This window comes from Rattus norvegicus, chromosome 14, assembly GCF_036323735.1.
Source record: "Rattus norvegicus strain BN/NHsdMcwi chromosome 14, GRCr8, whole genome shotgun sequence".
Taxonomy (NCBI): domain Eukaryota; kingdom Metazoa; phylum Chordata; class Mammalia; order Rodentia; family Muridae; genus Rattus; species Rattus norvegicus.
The window spans coordinates 106,672,460-106,692,507 of NC_086032.1; the positions used below are offsets into that span (position 1 = coordinate 106,672,460).

The 20,048-nt window shown below is 38.2% G+C and overlaps 1 long non-coding RNA gene across 2 annotated transcripts in view; it reads right to left on the minus strand.

Annotated features, from left to right (window-relative positions):
• Window positions 1-1,292: 1,292 nt before the first annotated feature.
• LOC102550402 (uncharacterized) overlaps window positions 1,293-20,048 on the minus strand; it is an 82,584-nt gene continuing 63,828 nt past the window's right edge. Inside the window, exons 3-4 of one of the 2 annotated variants that reach the window (XR_005493516.2) lie at window positions 2,064-2,219; window positions 1,293-1,463 (exon numbers count right to left, since the gene is read on the minus strand). This is a non-coding gene — a long non-coding RNA (uncharacterized LOC102550402). Of the gene's footprint in view, window positions 1,464-2,063; window positions 2,220-13,549; window positions 13,834-20,048 lie in introns of those variants that run through there. The other variant, XR_595988.4, reaches the window with a different exon arrangement.

Consider the following 20,048-nt stretch of genomic DNA (forward strand, 5'->3'; position numbering starts at 1 on the left):
TCTAACCTGCAGATTAGGAATCTGCACACTCTAGATAAAAGACATCCAAAAGTAAATTTGGATCAGTTGCAGAGGATTAGTCTGGATAGGCAGAGGAGTAGGGCTCGAAAGTAAAGGTGAAGAGGCCCTGACATTCAGAGCCTCTAGTCACCTATGACAGAGACTGTGGAGGAAACAGGCAAGACGACAATAGAGAGAAGCCTGCTTTCTTCACATTGTGCATATTGTCTATAACGGCAAGGGGGAAGTTAAAGAAACAAGTTCCTACTCTTCCTCAGGAAGTAAAGACCTGAAGTGTGTGTACATGTTCAGGACTGTGGAGCACGGAATGTAGTTAAGCACTTCACTTCCGTAACTCCCGAGTGTGAACTGACAATAACAAACCTGGCTATTCCAAATGTTGATGTGCCTGGCTCTGTGCTGCATTCTGCAGGAATATTACATACTGCATCTTGCCTGTAGGCAAGTAGGCACACTTCCCCAGTCTACAGAGAAGAAAACTGAAGGTTAGAGAAATTAAGTATCTAGGCCAAAGTCACAGAACTGGTAGGTATCAGCACCGTGGACTGTTTGAAATCAAGAGTGGAGTTCCTAGACAGGGTCAATTGGGGTTTCTCTTGCTGGTCTTGAACCTTGGGACCTTGAGGGAAAAAAGGAGTTCAACTGCCCAGGAGTTCAAAGTCCAGGAAAGAGCTAAGTTCTCCCAGGGCAGAGTGGGGATTGAAGAGAGCAGGGCACCCACAGTGCAGAGTTCTCTCTGCCTTCCTCTGCTGAGCCCAGGCTACTGACATTGGTCAAACCACTTATGCTCTCTGAAGCTCCCAGAAAGTCAGTTCTTCGTCTGGTCTAGTGAAATAATACTAAGGCTCTGCCAACGAAAACAGGCTCCAGGGGCTCCTCATGCCCATCCCAGGTTAGCTTATAAAAATGCTTCTTTTTAAGGTTTACATGTTATTTTATGTGTTTGTACCTATGTCTGTGTGTGAGTTGATGTAAACCACATGTGTACAGGAACCTGGTTCTCTTCAGCCCCAGAAAACACTGTATAAAAGTGAGCTTTCTAAATGCTTTCTTTATTCCAATGTCACTCCTTAACACAAGAGCAGGCCACTGCTCTGTCTGAAGCTTGACTCCCGGCAGACCCTGCTGTGGGCTAAGAATTCTAACCCAGTGAGTTGCTGCTTTTGAAGGTGTGAGCTTCATTTGTTTTTTGTTTTTCTGTGTTCTGCTATTATATTTAATAATTAGCTTTGAAAATAAGTTACATAGGTGTAATTATGAAAATAGCCTACCTTGTACATAAAGTTTATAAATATTTCAAACATCCAAAGCTATACAATAAGACAGTAAAAGGAAGTCGTCAAACTCTCCTCTGACTTTGACTGCCTGGGATGCAGTTGTTCTATTATCATTTAAACCAGGAAATCAAGATGCTTCTTCTTGGCACAGAATCTTCTTTCTGCCTATTTCATTGAATTTATTGTAAGAAAAAATATAACATTTAGCATCTCACCATGGATTTGACAGACACATAAGCATATGAGCATATTTTTAAACTTAATTGTACTTTTCTAATGTATAAGGTTAGAAATTTTAACAGTCCAGTGTTCTTTTGAAGTTTTGCTTAATTCTCCTTTTCCTTAGGCCAGTTGTCAACAGAAATCTATGGACACAAATTCTGTCATAGCAACAATCTAAAACCTAAGATGTTATTAGAGAAAATTTAAAATGGAGTTGAGTAACCACATTTGAAGTTGCCCACTAAATGAGAGTGATCACTGTGGCTTTTTCCTATATTATTATTACTTAGCCAATTAAATTAATCAAATTAACATGTAGTAGCACAGACTTTAAAGATAGAAGATGTTTATTTTAATGATAAAAAATTTTCAACTATTACAGTATTTTTTTAAAGTCAGTAATATGTTTTAACTGATCTCTGAGGATCCAGATTTAAAGTTCAGTACCACTTTCCCAACATACACAAGACATAATCATAGCAAGAGAAAAGTATATGTGATTAACTAAGCTAATGTTTATAATTGATGAAATATGTTACATACTTTATTACTTCTTTTTTCTGGCTCATGCATTCTGATTCTCTGGGATGTTTTGTCTTCTACTGATTGCTTAGAAATTTATAAAAGCGTTGATCCTTAAAGATATGTGTATATGTCAACTATTATCTTCTCAGTCTTGGTGCATACAGGGACCTGGTTCTGAAAAATAAGATCCAACTGAGTGTTGTGTGTCTACGTCCTTATGCTTCACATTAGTGCTGCAGTAGAAACCAGTATGGGAACCTGGGTATGGTCATACACACACGTGCTTCTTATGCCTACTCTCAGGAGATAGAGACTAAAGGAGCTCATGTTTGAGAATAATTAGCACAACACAGGACTACAGGTTACAGGGAGTCACTAACCACAGAGTGAGATTCTGTTTGACAAAAAAAAAATCTTGACCAGTTATTGCATTTATTTACTAATTTCTTTTCTTTTTTTTTCTGTCTTTCTGGAAGATGATTAATTTCTTGCTTTTTCTAAGGTGTAGTTTCCCTCCTTGTGTTGGAGTTCTCCTTTTTTATCCTTTGCAGAGATGAATTTGTAGAAAGATATTGTGTAAATTTGAATTTGTCATTGAATATCTTGGTTTCTCCATTATTGTTAATTGAGAGTTTTGCCTGGGCTGGCATTTGTGTTCTCTTAGGGTCTGTATGACATTTGTCCAGGATCTTCTGGCTTTCATAGTCTCTGGTGGGAAGTCTGGTGTGATTCTGATAGGTCTGCCTTTAGTGGTACTTGACCTTTTCCCATTACTGCTTTCAATATTCTTTGTTTTGTGCATTTGGTGCTTTGACTATTATGTGACAAGAGGAATTTCTATTCTGGTCCAATCTATTTGGAGTTCTCTAGGCTTCTTTTATGTTCATGAGCATCTCTTTCTTTAGGTTAGAGAAGTTTTCTTCTATAATTTTATTGAAGCTATTTACTGGCCCTTTAAGTTGGGTATCTTCTCTCTCTTCTATACCTATTATTCTTATTTTGGTCTTTTCATTCTCTTCTGGATTTCATTGAAATTTTAAGTTACGATCTTTTTGGGTTTTGCATTTTCTTTAACTATTGTGTCAATGTTTTCTATGGTATCTTCTGCCCCTGAGATTCTCTCTTCATTCTCTTCTATTCTGCTGGTGATCTATGACTTCTGATGTCTTTCCTTGGTTTTCTATCTCCAGGGTTGTCTCTTTGTGATTCCTTTATTGTTTTTATTTCCACTTTTAGATCCTGTATGATTTTGTTCAATTCCTTTACCTGTTTGGTTGTATTTTCCTGTAACTCTTTAAGGGATTTTTGTGTTTCCTCTTTAAGGGCTTTTACTTGTTAACCTGTGTTCTCTTGCATTTCTTTAAGGGAGTTATTTACGTCCTTCTTAAGTTCTCTATCATCATTATGAGAAGTGATTTTTAAATCCAAATCTTGCTCTCCTAGTATGTTGGAGTATCCAGTACTTGCTATAGTGGGTGAACTGAGTTCTGATGATGTCAAGTAGACTTGGTTTCTGTTGCTTAGGTTCTTGTGCTTGCCTCTCACTATCTGGTCATCTCTGGTGTTAATTGGTCTTGCTGTCTCTGACTGGAGCTTATCTCTCCTGTGGGCCTGTGAGCCTGTGATCTTAGGAGTGAGAGTGCTCCTGGGGGAACCAGCTCTCTCCAGGCAGGCTTTGGGTTCAGAGTGCTGTGGGACAGTCTTAGATATGGGCGCAGATGGAGACTGGAAAGATTCTGTCCCACGTTGCTCTGCGGTTCCTGTGCTCTGTGGGCTCTTGAGTCCCTCTTTGGACAGTTATTGGAGCGAAAGTGGTGGTATCACCTGTGAGTTTAGGAGTGAGAGAACTCCTGGGAGACCAGCTCTCTCCAGGCAGGTTTTGGGTCTGGAGAGCTGTGGGACAGCCTTAGCTCTGGGCACAGATGGGAGACTGGAAGGCCATTTTCTTCTTTTAACCAAGGGATTAAAAGGACACTGTGGCCTGCAACATCTGCAACACTTGTCCTAAAGATGGAGGTTTATGACAAATACATCTCTGTGGACTCAGCTTTATAAATTCTCTTTTAATAATTTTCTTAACACCCCCAAATTCCAGTAAATTAATCACTTCGTCACCTGTTTGTGAAGTTGGGAAACTAAATTTTATGCTAAATATCTCAACCTCCACAATTAAAGACGTTAATGGTAATCCATTACAACAATCACTGAGCTAGAAGCCACCTTTGTTGGTGGAGGTTGTCCGACACACCATACCATTTAAGGCTACTACACAAGTGTACAATATATCATTTTAGTGAAAGCTATTGGAAGGAATTACATCAACTGCTATGAGGCAGCCTATCTAGCTCTGCCTCAAGTGCACCTCTTTTGAGACACCATCTACTCCACTAATGGCTATGTACTATGCACCTCTTTTGAGACACCCCCTCCTCCACTCATGGCTATGTACTATGTACCTCTTTTGAGACACCATCTACTCCACTCATGGCTCTAACAAACAGTTATGACTCTGACTTTAGGAACCATCTTCCTTGACTCACATATTTCTAAATTCTGAAACATAACACAGGAACAGTTTCTGGGAGCCTAAATAGTGTTGAAATTTTAAAGGTTTTTCTAAAGCTTCTCTAAAACACTCTCATGCTGCTGAAGCATGCTGGAAGCAGCCTGACATCCACCCCTTCACCTTTGTCTTCATACCTTAAAGATGATCTACACTTAGTACTCCTTCCTTACCTTGGATGTTCCTAGATCTAGCAACACATATTCTGATCTGTAAACCTGATAGTTGTTTCCAGTTTTCCAGTTCCTTCATTTCACATATACTCACTGGAGTACCAGTTGTTGGCCAGAAAGCTAACACCTATGATGCTGGCTGGCCTCCCTTGTCCTACAAGAGGAGGTAGACATAATCCTCCCCTCAATCCAGCAAAGAGTTTGAATACATGACAAAGATGTCTACCACTCAGACAATAGGATCAAGCCAAGGCTGCAGAGTACCAAAATAGAAGGAGCTGAGCTGTTCTGTTGGCAGTATGAGGCATTTGCAAAACACAAAAATAGAAAGGATAATAGCAATTTAGTTCCTGTCCACAAATAGCTTCTGGCTATGTATGAAGCTACCAATGCACAAGTCACACCTGGGAATCAAATGGCAAACTAAAAAAGAGTGATGGCTAGTAGGAAGATGCCTGCGATACACTTAATTTTGGATAAATAATGTATGTTTCTCAAGAATTTGATCTAAAGTGTTAAGTCAGCCCTTCCATTGTTCTTTCTCATCTGTTAGACCTTCCTGCAGCAGCACATGACCTGGCAAACAACCAGCACCATCATGTTCTCTAATTGGTAGGACAGACTAGTGTTTTCTATATCATCATCATCGTCATATTTGTAGGGGAAAACGTTTCAGCAGAATTAAAGATCTCCATAAATTGTCATAAAAGTATACTCATTTATAAGGAAAAACTACTCTAATGCTACTTGTGGCTTGTCACCATATTAAGACTTTTAGAATAAGGGTTTTAATATGTAAGAGATCTCATATCAAATTGTTCAAGATAAAGAGCCTTCAACATGGCTTCAGTGTTGAAGCTATAGACTTTCAAAAGTTACCAAAGTGATTTGGAGCTAGGATAAGATTAGAAATAATTATCAGCAATAATCCCTTACTTCCTTTTGTCTTTTACTGTGGAAATACATCTATCTCTGTGGCGGGATTGCTGCAAATAGTGACAATAGCAATGGACTATTAAATGAACACTTATTAGACACCAGATGCTCTATGCAGCTCTTTATCACATTTGATAATCACAAAACCACTGAGACTGTGGCTGTTACTAACCCTGATTTACTGTCTGGAAGACTGTGTTTACCATGTAACATTTATTGATCAGTAGATTTCAAAACATATGGCTAACCAAATAAGAGCCCCAGCACAAGATCTTCAGAGAAATCGTTTAGTCCTCCATCAAATATAATAAGTTTTTAGACAATATATCCAGCTAAACAAAAGTTTGCATCAGCATATTTTCCTGAGAAATGTCAATTGCATCATTTGGTGACAAAATATCAGCATTTGAATTGCTATTGATTATTATATGTTCCAGAATACAAAAAAAAAGTTTACTAATGTTTTAAGAGTTTAGTATGACACATTATGGCTACTACTTTGTGAATTTCCTTATGTTTGCATGTAGAGATGGTTAATATCTTTCATATTTCAAGAAAATATAGATAAATGTTTTCTCTAGTGCTTAGAGGTAGGGTCTAATTCCCCAAAGGGAGTAAAAGATATAGTTACTTAGCTTGGGGCTGTGAGAAACATATTTTTGTAACAAAAATATATTAAAACTGAGAAGCAACTGTTATAATTCATTGAAGGTTCTGTGTATTCAGGTCTCAGGTTTTAGTAACAACTTATAGGATACTATTATAGTCCCAAGTGTCCTTTAGAAATTTTAACTTCAGGACATAAAGTATGATTCCTTGCAAGTGACAGTCCAGTGTTCTTGTTTTGTGCATGCAATATGAAGTCATCAGCTCTTTTTGTTTCTATCCAGATCTGCAGTAGGAAACAAGGAGAATGGCAGACAAAGAAGTGGGAAATCACATGGTGGAGAAGCACAGTCTTATAGATTAGTAATCTGTAGATTTGTCTTGCACTATTATCATAAGCCTATAATTCAATGAAGTCACTAATAGTGGATACCCTTGGCAGTTGGTATTTGTGGCAATGATTTCAACATTCTGTGATTTTATTAATAACATCAGAAATACTCAGAAACGTTCACCAGTATCTAGTCAGTCTGAATCCTTGGAATTGATCTTCCAGTTTTAAAAAGTGTCTCTAAACCCCAAATACGAGGAGAGCCATACACTGTTGATCAATAGATTTTCCAAGTGCAATAATTGTTTCTATTTGGGAGATTCCCATTAGTCCCAGAAGGAAGAACCCTTTGATTGACCTCAAAGAACACAGCAGATGTGGATAAGCTGTGTGTGCTGCTGACTTTATCAGACAAAAGGCAGGCCTTGAAAATAACAGAACACTCTGAGCATATGCATATTGGCTGTGGGAACTAAACGGCTGGTCAAGTACGAGTCCCAAATCAGCCAAATAAGAAACTGCAGATCATGATAGGGAAAGGAGGAAAACACATCCTTTAACCAAAACTCTCTATATACTTAAAACATTCTAGGGAATAAAATGAAAACAAATAAGTATGTTTTTAACACCTGGGAATCTTTGACACATCAAGAAAAATAATTATACATAAAACCCTAAGGGCCCAATTGCTTAAGCTCCTAGATATAGAGTTCACCTTTGATGACATATTTCTTGCTCTCTATTTGAGTTCTGCAGCCAAAAAGATGGCTGCAAGAGGTCAGATAATGAGGATACTTTACGCATCATAGATAGTTCCAAACCAATGATAGTTCCAATCCAATTTAAACTGGATGGAGGGGGTCAGGGAGGGAGTTTCTATACTTTGAAATGAGTGAAGTTTTAGTTCCACCAAAAATTTCTTCTCAGGATCAATTAGTTATCAGGGACATTCCTTTGTCTTCCACCATTAGCCAGACCAAGAACTTGAATACATCTTTAGTATTGAAAAATTCCAGGTCACTGCACTGGGCATTTCTAAGAAAGCAGCATATGTTCTTAGGAAAAGCACAATAATATCCTTCAAAAGGCAACACTGGTTTGCTTGGCTTTTAATTTCTAATATTTCTGTCTGTTAGCATACAGAGTATTGAATTCCATCACAGTGTTTTTATATAAAGGTGTCATTACAGTTTCTTCTCAATGATTTCCAGCTGTTTCCCTTTCCTGTGCCCTCTCCCTTATCCCTCTGTTTCCCCTGCTTCTCCCAGCCAATAAGCTAACTACTACTTTCACCAGGCACATTTCTATTTTTAGTGAGACTAGTACAATATTAAACAAATGAAACAGATCTGGTGACCGAAAGCAAGCCCTGGCTTTACATGCAAGGAGGGGACTCAGAAGAAAAGAAAACTCAGAGGAAACATCTTTCCCACAGCTGGCATGGCCTCAGGGAAATATTTCTAAAAAGACTATTTGTAATTCACCCTGAAAGATAACACCTTGCCTCTCCTGCAGAAGGGGCAACATTTTCTTCATTAATATAGTAATATCTGGCTTCAAAATAAATGTCTTTATCACATTAGAAAACATTCCTTTCATGACATTCATCCTAATACTTAATCAAAGAAACTGGAGGAAGTGATAATGACACTTCCTTTAAGGTCTTGGCTGTAAATTCTTCTGCTCTTATCATCTGGTAGTACACTGCAGGGAGATTAGTACAGCTAGGTGTAGACATTGTAAAGTCGTGCGACGGAAGTATTTCTGAGATGCTACAGAGCCTACCAAGATAACACTCACTGTTTCTTTCTATGGTCTCTTGAGATCATATGGTTCAGGAAAAGAAATTATAATTTAATGTTCATGCTCTCAGGAACTTGGAAAAGTAGCCAAGAACACTGAAGATGAAAGAGTGCAGTGCTTTCTGGGATTCAAGTGCAAGGCACTGACATTTTATAGCCTGTGTACAGAAGGATGCGAGATATAGCCTGTATACAGAAGGATGAGAGATATAGCTTGTATACAGATGAGAGAAATAGCCTGTATACAGAAGAATGAGAGATATAGCCTGCATACAGAAGGATGAGAGATATAGCCTGTATACAGAAGGATGAGAGATGTAGCCTGTATACAGAAGGATGAGCGATAGATATAGCCTGTATACAGAAGGATGAGAGATATAGCCTGTATTCAGAAGGATGAGAGATAGATATAGCCTGTGTACAGAAGGATGAGAGATATAGCCTGTATACAGAAGGATGAGAGATAGATATAGCCTGTATACAGAAGGATGAGAGATAGATATAGCCTGTATACAGAAGGATGAGAGATATAGCCTGTATACAGAAGGATGAGAGATAGATATAGCCTGTATACAGAAGGATGAGAGATAGATATAGTCTGTATACAGAAGGATGAGAGATATAGCCTGTGTACAGAAGGATGAGAGATGTAGCCTGTATACAGAAGGATGAGAGATAGATATAGCCTGTATACAGAAGGATGAGAGATAGATATAGCCTGTATACAGAAGGAGGAGAGATATAGCCTGTGTACAGAAGGATGGGAGAAAGTCACTGCCCACAGTAATGATCCTGGGAAAAACTTCTGGAGGTGTATCCTGCATGACGATAGAGGACTCTGTGAGCTAAACATCACTTCAGTTTTAAGTAGATAAAACAGAAGCAAGAATGATCTAGGGTGGCTCGACCCAATCATTAAGTAACACTGAGGAGCATTCTGAAGATGCAGGGGGAGAGGCCTGTCTTGCTGATGGAGGCAGAACTGTAATGCTATAGTTAGCTCTGTCTCGTCTCACTGTCAGCCTTCTTAGAATGAGTCTGTTCTGTAAGCTTCTACCCCTTTCTACTCCCCCCATCAGTCTACCTATGTTAGAAAGAGTCTATTGCCTCATCATAACTAGAGAGCTAAGCCCAGCCGAACAGTCCATTCCATTCACGTTGTCTCCACTGCATTCTTGGCCATTCATTCATGCAATATTTATTTTAAAACGTAGTCTATACACAATGATTCTATGTCTGGACAAACTCAGCACCATAGAGGCATCATTGCTGGAACTCGGAATGCAATGGAGTGGATGCAGAATAGATAGAGCAGAGAAAAGCAGAATAATTGCAACAGGCAAAAAAAGACACACAGAAAATCCACAGGGTATTACTATCCACAGGGCCTAAGCAACAAGAAAGCCATAATCTATCAGGGTCACACCATGTTCATATATTGGTTCTACTATCACAATAGCTCGGGAGAAATTGTGTGACTTTCTTATGATGATATTTCCTCTGCTACAAAGTGGAAATGGCACTATATGCCTTGCAGTATTGTTACAAGGGTTACATGAATTGACATGATTTTATTAGGTACATGAGACAATGACATTGATAAAGAGCTTTCCTACAACTGTTGATATGATCACATAATCTTTAAGGTCCTTCCCAGGCAGCCAGTACACATTTCTTGTATTTCTTCTAAAGACTTATTAAATACAAAAGCAATCTAGATCAACAGAGCCAGGTCCTGTGTTTCCTTGTCCTATGAATGAGGCTGCTAATGACAACATAGCAATCTTCTCAATGTATTACTATATAAAAAAATTAACCAAATCCTGTCTTACACCAATTCTGCAAGAAAATCTTACCTCCTAGTAAATATAAGATCTGATAGGGAGGAGGCAGCAATGAACAGCCAACACTGTGTCATAAACATGTGTGAAAGATCAGATGTGGTGACCATAACACTGATGAGAGATAAACAGTCAAGTAAACACAGCCTAGGTAATTCCCAAGTAAAAAAATGTGCACAACTCTAATATGTAATTGAACACACACAGGGATTGAGGGTCAGGGATAGCTCCAGTTCTAAGTAGCGAAGCCTTACCTCAGTCATTTTATCCCCAATATAAGATCTTGTGGTACAGCAAGTACTGGAGGCACGATTGGGAAATGTACACTTACAATACTAGAAAAATGACCCTCCATATGAGACTAATATTGCTTTGGATTGAAGAAATAAATAGAAGAATAAAGAGTTTTCAAAAGTTAAGGTAAGAATATGTTTCCTCTTGTCATAAAATCAATACTGAGTTTAAATTTTGAATTGTACTTATGGTGTCAGGCTTTATACTGACATAAACCTCAGGTTTCAAAGCTCATTAACTCTTAAATATTTATATCATAAATGTGCCTTAGAAGGAGCTATACACATTTACAGATTGTTATGTATTGTAGCTGTCTTTAAAAGGAATTTTAACTGTCTGTGCCTTGAAGAGGTGACTTCCTTCCTAAAGTATCATTCTGAACTTTACTCATTTAAATAAAGGCACCTCCAGCTCTCTTGATGGAGCTTAGCATCTTGGAAAAGCATTTTATCACTTAAGTCATATTTATCATTGATTATGTATTATCTGTGTATATTAAGAAGCAATATTAACTACCATGAGCAGTTAATGTTTATGAAACAATCAATAAAAACCAAATGCAACAAGAATTAACTCAAACAAGTAAAAAGACCAGAATTAAGAAAGACCTGAGACTATGTGAACTTCAGAACTTCAGAACAGCAGCCTCTATGATAATTCTTTTCTGCTCAAAAGATGTATCATTTTGATGATGTCAAACTTAATAATCGATGCTGTCTTACAGATTCAGTGATGCAGCAACTTGATAATAACTCTGAGGATTTAGAAATCGATTCACTGATTCACATTTTTTAATTGGACTGTGTAGGGTTACTTTTAAGTGAGCAAACTGTCCAATAATAGACGTAAAAAGAAAGTGAATAGAGATGTAGACACCCGCCTCCACATTACAGCCCTGCCTCTGTTCCACTCAAGAGTAGTCAGCCACTTTCCACTGTGAGGCCCACTGAACGATGTAGACAGAAGGCATGTGTAATGAGAAACAGTGAGACAAAGGCACACGAAGAATGGGATCATATACAGTTGCACGAGTGTGCGCACATATATACTTCACAATGCCCTTCTCAGATAACTACAAGTTCGGTACCGTGTGAGCAAACAGGAAGAAATATAGATTTTCTTTACTTCTATATTTAACAGGGAGATTTAAAAAAAGACTGTTGTTACATCTCAGGTTTGCATCTATGTGGAGAGCTGTACTGCTCAAAGATTTCCATACTAAAATTTCATTGAATGTCCAAGCTGGATAAAATCTGTGACTAGTCAGTCAACCTCACCCTCTTCAGATGTAGGGAGTCAGAGGTCCAGGAACATGAAGAGAACTGTCCAAACTTAGACAGTGAGTTAGAAACAAACTCTGTCCTTTTTCTAGTGCCACCCAGCAATCATTCCACTCCAGCACATTTCTCTGATCTTCCTTCCCCAAGCACACATTTTCTGACACTTAACAATGGTGAAATTAATGTGTCTGTGAGTTAAAGATTGCCTTTAAACAAATTGGTTCATTATTATTTAATTAAGGAGGCTTTGAAGCAATAAAAGCCTTCTTTATGAAAACTGCATAAGCAGCCCATGAAACACTGAACTCAAGAAATGCAAAACCTGTCACTACTCAATATGCAGTGCCTTCCTGGTTGATAAATGCCACCCGATAGTTTTAGAAGCATTAGACACAATAGTGTCCCAGCACTCTGTAGTAATATATTAATGTGATTAGGAGCATAAACTATAAACAAGAATGTACATATTGACTGTTCTGGACACTTGAAGTCTAACAGAAGTCTAACCTTTCAAGTGAAAGGTCCTTCATCTTATGTGCATCAAATTATAGACAAGTCATTTTCTTGAATCTGAAAATGTGGTTCTCCATATGACTTTATCTCACAGCTATGAACTTAATCATACCATAGCTTCCTTGGGCATGAAAAATGTACCAGGAGCACTTAAAACCATAATGCATATACCAATAAACAATTTATACACTGCTGGGAAAGGGATTATCTAAGAGAAACCATTCCTGTAGGCTGAATAAGTGTCCTACAACAGCATTTTCACTCTGGCAGAATGTTTCAAGGTTTCTGTAGGCTGATTAATGCATGAGCCTATTGTATGCCTCCAGAAAGGTACAACATAATAATATGCAATGTCACAATTTACTTTTATTTTTATCTAAAATACTAAATTTGGACTGATTAATAAACTAGAGTTTATCTTCAGATAACAGCGAAATATTTAGATGAGGTTGGTTACATGTCCACTGTGTGAAAACCCTATTTCTGGAACTTTCTCAGAGACATGAGCTTCCACCTAGCAGTCTGCCTGGTGTTTCAGCTGGTTATTGGAAGATACAGCTCACAATCCCGCAGCCACTTCTCTGACATGATACACATTTCTCTGGAGCCAATATCCTTCCTTCTGCTGGCCTCCAGCAGTGCAAGGGCTTTGGGGTTGGAACATTTTCAGTTTGTGTATTCTTTATAAGAACAGCAACTCTCACTTTTTGACAATACCTCCAGCTCTAAGCTTCAAAGGATGCCCTGTCCCCATCTGCTGGCAAGCATGATTGTTAACGCAAGGATATTATTCTTGGTTTCCTTGAGTTTTTAAACAAACTCAGGATTTCTTCTGACCAAGGCATTATTGTATTTTCAGATAAATTGAGAGAGAGAGAGAGAGAGAGACAGAGACAGAGACAGAGACAGAGAGACAGAGAGAAAGACAGAAAGACAAAGACAGAGAGATGCCAGCCTTTAGGTAAATATTGAGACAAATCATTCTCTTTTTTTTAATTAATTCTTTCTCATCTTTATTAAATTGGGTATTTCTTATTTACATTTCAAATGTCATTCCCTTTCCCGGTTTCCATGCCAACATTCCCCTAACCCCTCCCCCCATTCTATATGGGTGTTCCCCTCCCAATCCTTCCCCCATTACTGCCCTCCCCCCAACAATCACGTTCACTGGGAGTTTAGTCTTGGCAGGACCAAGGGCTTCCCCTTCCACTGGTGCTCTTTAGGCTATTCATTGCTACCTATGAGGTCTGAGCCCAGGGTCAGTCCATGTATAGTCTTTGGGTAGTGGCTTAGTCCCTGGAAGCTCTGGTTGGTTGGCATTGTTGTTCATATGGGGTCTCCAGCCACTTCAAACTCTTTTAGTCCTTTCTCTGATTCCTTCAACGGGGGTCCCGTTCTCAGTTCAGTGGTTTGCTGTTGGCATTCGCCTACATATTTGCCGTATTCTGGCTGTGAGACAAATCATTCTTAAGTGTTTGTTTTGAGCTGGGCCTATGGAACTTTCTCACTAACTCATCTAAGACCCTATATTAGCTAAAACCAACCTTAAAATCGAATTTCTTTTGCTCTTGAGTTGAACCATTTTGAAAAACTTATTAAACTCATATTCCTTTAGTCAGAAGTTGTTATCCATAATGCATATTTCTAATTTATACTAAGAGCCCATAATTCTAATAAATAAAATGGCAAAATTACTTATTAGACAACGAAATGGCTTGATTTGAATGTTCAATACTTCATTTTATACTGTTTTATGTGTATATGTACATGTGTTCCCATTCTTGTGTGTGTGGTCATGTGTGTGTGTGTGTGTGTGTGTGTGTGTGTGTGTGTGTGTGTGTGTGTGTTGAAACATGGTCTCATATAGCCCAGACTAGCCTTAGAGTTACCCTTAAACATATGATTCTGCTGCCCCTCAATTGTAGAGGTCTGGAGCATGCGCTGCCGTGCCAAGTTAATGTAGGGCTGAGGGACAGAACACAGAACTTTGAGGAGGCTGCATAGACCTATCTGCCACAACTGCTATTACAGTTTCCTTTAATTGTTGTTGGATTTTTTTATTTAAATTTCAAATGTTATCCCCTTTCCTGGTTTCCCAAAAATAAACCCCATATCCCCTTCCCCCTCCCCATACTTCTATGAGGGTGTTCCCCCAACCACCCACCCACCCCTTCCCACCTCCCCGCCCTAACATTCCCCAACATTTCCCTACATTAGGGCATTGAGCCTTGGCAGGACCAAGGGCTTCTCCTCCCATTCATGCCCAACAAGGCCATCCTCTGCTGCATATGCAGATGGAGCCATGGGTCTGACCATGTGTACTCTTTGGATGGTGGTTTAGTTCCTGGGAGCTCTGGGTGGTTGGTATTGTTGCTCTTATGACTCCTTCAATCCTTTCTCTAATTCCTCCATTATGGACCTCGTTCTCAGTTCAAAGGTTGTTTGCCAGCATCCACCTCTGTATTTGTCAGGCTCTGGCAGATGCTCTCAGGAGACAGCTATATCAGGCTCCTGTCAGCAGGCACTTCTTGTCATCAGCAATATTGTCTGGGTTGGGTGGGTGTATGTCTATGGGCTGGATCCCCAGGCGCGGCAGTCTCTGGATGGACTTTCCTTCAGTCTCTGCTCCGAACTTTGTCTCTGTATTTCCTCCTATGAATATTTTTGTTCCCCCTTTTAAGAATAACTGAAGCAAGCAAACTTTGATCTTCTTTATTCTTGAGCTTCATGTGGTCTGTGGATTGTACTTTGGGAAATCCAAGCTTTTGGGCTAATATATACTTATAAGTGAGTGCATACCTTGTGTGTGGTTTTGTGATTGGGTTACCTTACCTTGTGTGTGGTTTTTGTGATTGGGTTACCTCACTCAGGATGACATTTTCTAGTTCCATTCATTTACCTATAAGTTTCATGAAGTCATTGTTTTTAATACCTGCATAGTACTACACTGTGTAAATGCACCAGATTTTATGTATCCATTCCTCTAGAGAGGGACATCTGGGTTCTTTCCAGCTTCTGGCTATTATAAATAAGGCTGCTATGAACAGGGTGGAGCATGTGTCCTTCTTATATGTTGAAACATCTTTTGGGTATATGCCTAGGACTGATATAGTTGGGTCCTCAGGTAATACTATATCCACTTTTCTGAAGAACCACCAGTCTGATTTCCAGAGTGGTTGTACCAACTTGCAATCCCACCAACAATGGAGGACTGCTCTTCTTTCTCCACATCCTCACCAGCATCTGCTGTCACCTAAATTTTTGATCTTAGTCATTCTGACTGGTGTGAGGTAGAATCTCAGAGTTTTTTTGATTTGCATTTCCCTGATGACTAAGGATGTTGAATATTTCTTTAGGTGCTTCTCAGCCATTTGATATTCCTCTGTTGAGAATTCTTTGTTTAGCTCTGTACCCCATTTCTAATAGGGTTATTTGATTCTCTGGAGTCTACCTTCTCAAGTTCTTTGTATATATTGGACATTAGCCTTCTATTGGATGTAGGATTGGTAAAGATCTTTTCCCTATCTGTTGGTTGCTTTTCTGTCCTAATGACAGTGTCCTTTGCCTTACAGAAGCTTTGCAATTTTATGAGGTCGCATTTGTCGATTCTTGTTCTTAGACCATAAGACATTGGTGTTTTGTTCAGGAAATTTTTCCCAGTGCTCATGTGTTTGAGGCTTTCCCCCACTTTTTTGTCTATTAGTTTGAGTGTATCTGGTTTTATGTGAAGGTCCTTGATCCACTTGGACTTAAGCTTTGTATAGGGCGATAAGAATTAATCCATTTGCATTCTTCTACATGATGACCACCAAGTTGAACCAGCATCATTTGTTGAAAACGCTATCTTTTTTTTCACTGGATGGTTTTAGTTCCATTGTCAAAGATCAAGTGACCATACATGTTCATTTCTGGATCTTCAATTCTATTCCATTGATATATCTGCCTGTCTCTGTACCAATACCATACAGTTTTTAATCACTATTGCTGTAATACAGCTTGAAGTCAGGGATGGTTATTCCCCCAGAAGTTTTTTTTTTTTATTATTGAGAATAGTTTTCACTCTTCTGGGTTTTTTGCAAATTGCTCTTTCTAACTCTATGAAGAATTGAGTTGGAATTTTGATGGGAACTGCATTGAACCTGTAGATTGCTTTTGGCAAATGGGTCATTTTTATAATATTTGTCCTGCCAATCCATGAGCATTGGAGATCTTTCCATCTTCTGATATCTTCAATTTCTTTCTTCAGGGACTTGAGGTTCTTGTCATACTGATCTTTCACATGCTTGGTTAGAGCATTTTATATGAAGGTATTTTGTTATTTGTGACTATTGTGAAGGGTGTCATTTCCTTATTTTTTTCAGTCTGTTTATCCTTCGAGTAGAGGAAGACTACTGATGTGTTTGAATTAATTTTACACCCAGCGACTTTGCTGAAGGTGTTTATCAGTCTTAGGAGGTAGAACTTTTGGTGTCACTTAAGTATACTATCATATCATCTGCAAATAGTGATATTTTGACTTTGTCCTTTCCAATTTGTATCCCTTTGACCTTTTGTTGTCTGATTACTCTGGCTAGACATTCCAGTACTATACTGAATAGGTAGGGAGAGAGTGGGCAGCCTTGTCTAGTCCCTGGTTTTAGTGGGATTACTTCAAGTTTCTCCCCATTTAGTTAGATGTTGGCTACTAGACAGCTGTATTTTGTTTTCACTATGTTTAGGTATGGGCCTTGAATTCCTGATCTTTCCAAGACTTTTATCATGAAAGGGTGTTGAGTTTTGTCAAATGCTTTCTTAGCATCAAATGAGAAGATCATGTGGTTTTGTTCTTTGAGTTTGTTTATACAGTGGATTACATTGATGGATTTCTGTATATTGAACCATCTCTGCATCTCTGGGCTGAAACCTACTCATGATGGATAATCATTTTGATGTGTTCTTGGATTGGGTTTGTGAAAATTTTATTGAGTAATTCTTAATATTCATTGATATTCATAAGGGAAATTGATCTTAAGTTTTCTTTCTTTGTTGGGTCTTTGTGTGGTTTAGGTATAAGTGTAATTGTGGCTTCATAGAAGGAATTGGGTAGCCTTGCTTGTGTTTCTATTTTCTGGAATAGTTTAGACAGTATTGGTATTAAGTCTTTTAAGACTGTCTGATAGAACTCTCCACTAAACCCATCTGGTCCTGGACATTTTTTTGTTTGGGAGACTTTTAATGACTGCTTCTATTTCTCTAGGAGTCACAGGACTATTTAGATAATTTATCTGATCTTGATCTAACTTTGGTACCTGGTATCTGTCTAGAAAATTGTCCGTTTCATCCAGATTTCCACTTTTGGTGAGGATAGATTTTTGTAGTAAGATCTGATAACTTTCTGGATTTCCTCCGTTTCTGTTGTTATATCTTCCTTTTCATTTCTGATATTGTTAATTTGTCACTGTGCCCTCTGGTTACTCTGGATTAGTGTTTATCTATCTTGGTGATTTTCTCAAAGAATCAGCTCCTAGTTTTGCTGATTCTTTATATGGTTCTTTTTGTTTCTACTTGGTTGATTTATGCCCTGAGTTTGATTATTTCCTGCCATCTACTCATCTTGGGTGTATTTGCTTCTTTTTACTCTAGAGCTTCCAGATGTGCTGTCAAGCTGCTAGTGTATCCTCTTTCCAGTTTTTTTTTTTTTTTTTTTTTTTTTTTGGAGGCACTCAGAGCTTTGAGTTTTCCTCTTAGCACTGCATTCATTGTGTCCCATAAGTTTGGGTATGTTGTGCCTTCATTTCCATTAAATTCAAAAGTCTTCAATTTCTTTTTTTATTTCATCCTTAACCAAGTTATCATTGAGTAGAGCATTGTTCAGCTTCCATGTATATATATATGCTTTCTCTCATTTTTGTTGTTTTTGGACACCAGTCTTAGTCTGTGGTGATTGGATAGGATGCATGGGATTATTTCTATGTTCTTGTATCTGCTGAGGCCTTTTTGTGATTGATTATATGTTATATTTTGGAGAAGATACCATGAGTTTCTGAGAAAAAGGTATATTCTTTTGTTTTAGGATGAAATGTTCTCTAGATATCTGTAAAAACCATTTGGTTTAAAACTTTTGTTAGTTTCACTGTGTCTCTGTTTAGTTTCTTTTTCTATGACATGCGTGGGATGTTGAAGTCTCCCACTATTATTGTGTGAGGTACTGTGTGTGCTTTCAGCTTTAGTAAAGTTTCTTTTATGAATGTGGGTGCCCTTGCATTTGGAACATAAACATTCAGATTTGAGAGTTCATCTTGGATGTTATTTTTTATAAGTCTAAGTGTCCCTCCTTAACTTTTTTGATAACTTTTGGGTGAAAGTCGATTTTATTTGATATTAGAATAGCCATTTCAGCTGTTTCTTGGGACTATTTGCTTAGAAAATTGTTTTCCAGCCTTTTACTCTGAGGTAGTGTCTGTCTTTGTCTCTGAGGTATGTTTTCTGTAGGCAGCAAAATGCTGGGTCCTCTTTACCTATACAGTCTGGTAGTCTATGTCTTTTTATTGGGGAATTGAGTCCATTGATGTTAAGACATATTAAGGAGTAGTGATTCCTGCTTTCTGTTATTTTTTGTTGTTAGAGGTGGAATTATGTTTGGTTCCTATCTTCTTTTGGGTTACTTGAAGAAAGTCTACTTTCTTGCTTTATCTCAGGTGTAGTTTTCTTCCTTGTGTTGGAGTTTTCCATCTATTATTGCTTTTATTTGTGGAAAGATATTGTGTAAATTTGGTTTTGTCATGGAATATCTTGTTTTCTTTATCTATGGTAATTGAGAGTTTTGCTTCATATAGTAGCCTGAGCTGGCATTTGTATTCTCTTAAGGTTTTTTATGACATCAGACCAAGATCTTCTAGCTTTCATAGTCTCTGTTGAGAAGTCTAGTGTGATTCTGATAGGTCTGTTTTATATGTTACTTGATCTTTTCCCCTTACTGCTTTTAACATTTTTCTTTGTTTTGTGCATTTGGTGTTTTGACTATTATGTGACGGGAGGAATTTCTCTTCTAGTCCAATTATTTAGTGTTCTCTAAGTTTTTTGTATGTTCATGGGCATCTCTTTCTTTAGGTTAGGGAAGTTTTCTTCTATAATTTTGTTGAAGATATTTACTGGCCCTTTAAGTTGGGAATCTTCACTCTCTCTTCTATGCCTATTATCCTTACATTTGATCTTTTCATTGTTTCCTGGATTTCCTGGATGTTTGGGGTTAGGAGTTTTTTGCATTTTGCATTTTCTTTAACAGTTGTGTCAATGTTTTCCATGATGGCTTCTGCCCCTGAGTTTCTCTCTTTAATCTCTTCTGTTCTGTTGGTGATGTTTGCATCTGTGACTCCTGATCACTTTCCTAGGTTTTTCTATCTCCAGGGTTGTTTCTCTTTGTGATTGTTTCTATTTCCATTTTTAGATCCTGGATGGTTTTGTTCAATTCCTTTACCTGTTTGGTTGATTTTTGTGATTCCCTTTTAAGGGCTTCTACCTATTTATCTGTGTTGTCCTGTATTTCTTTAAGGGAATTTTTTTATGTCCTTCTTAAAGTCCTCTAACATCATCATGAGTTGTGATTTTTATATCAGAATCATGCTTTTTTAGTGTGTTGGGGTATCCAGGGCTTGCTGTGGTGTGGGAACTGGGTTCTGATGATG